At 47.3% G+C, this 1,174-nt stretch overlaps 1 pseudogene; it reads right to left on the bottom strand.

Annotated features, from left to right (window-relative positions):
• Positions 1-680: 680 nt before the first annotated feature.
• LOC141411225 (small nucleolar RNA SNORA70) lies at positions 681-799 on the bottom strand (annotated as a pseudogene).
• Positions 800-1,174: the final 375 nt, after the last annotated feature.

The raw sequence follows: 1,174 nt of genomic DNA, 5'->3' as shown, positions 1-1,174 counted from the left end.
TGGGTGTTACCTTCTAGGTTAATTCTTTTTGATCTCACCTTTTCTCTAGTTCCTGGTCCCCTTTTCCTATTGGCCTCAGTTGCTTTTAAGGTATCTGCTTTAGTTTCTCTGCGTTAAGGGCAACAAATGCTAGCTAATTTTTTAGGTGTCTTACCTATCCTCACCCCTCCCTTGTGTGCTCTCGCTTTTATCATGTGCTCAAAGTCCAATCCCCTTGTTGTGTTTGCCCTTGATCTAATGTCCACATATGAGGGAGAACATACGATTTTTGGTCTTTTGGGCCAGGCTAACCTCACTCAGAATGATGTTCTCCAATTCCATCCATTTACCAGCGAATGATAACATTTTGTTCTTCTTCATGGCTGCATAAAATTCCATTGTGTATAGATACCACATTTTCTTAATCCATTCGTCAGTGGTGGGGCATCTTGGCTGTTTCCATAACTTAAGCCCCTCTTCTTTGAGATGTGGATCTCTGGCAGCCAGGGAACTTGAACTTGGCCCTGCACAGGGCCTCAATCACATGTTCCTTATTCTGCAGCTTGGTGTGGATGGACATGATTACCTGGCCTGTGTGAACCCTGGCCACTGTGCCCTGGGGCTTCCCAAAGGTACCCCGCATACCTGTCTAGAGCCTAGATTGGGGATAGTGTGAGATCAGAGACTTGAACACACTGGAAAGCTGTCTCCAAGGTCCCTTAGGGCAAGCCACGGGCTGCATGCACCGAGGAGGCTGCTGTCTGTAGCCACTGCACACCACAGGAACTCTTATACTGAAACTGAAGTCAAGGACCTGCATAAGAAAGCCCTGAGGGGAAAGTCCCTAGCTTTAAAAGGAGATTTCCTTAGGCCCTCACCGAAGATGGCAATGATCCCTGAAGGGACCCCTGGCACCCACTGTGGGGCAGTTGTGAAGACCGTGAATCAGGTACACAGGACATCTGTCCTCAGCTGCTGTGATCGTCACCCACCTGGACAACAACTGGGTGGCCATTTGGTTTCTGGGGGTAGCAGAAGGCGCCCCTCCACTGCTGAGCACCTTCTTTCAACAGACCGCAGAAATGGGACTACCCAGTGGGACTGAATGCTTTGAAGACTGTTCTACATTTCACCTTTAATCTTTATTGAAATTTTTTATGTTACTTTTATTAAGTTGTTAAATACTGGGAAGTGT

This window comes from Castor canadensis, chromosome 9, assembly GCF_047511655.1.
Source record: "Castor canadensis chromosome 9, mCasCan1.hap1v2, whole genome shotgun sequence".
NCBI classification, from domain to species: Eukaryota; Metazoa; Chordata; class Mammalia; order Rodentia; family Castoridae; genus Castor; species Castor canadensis.
The sequence above is the reverse complement of the archived record's forward strand: the minus strand, read 5'-3'. Positions and strand labels throughout refer to the sequence as shown.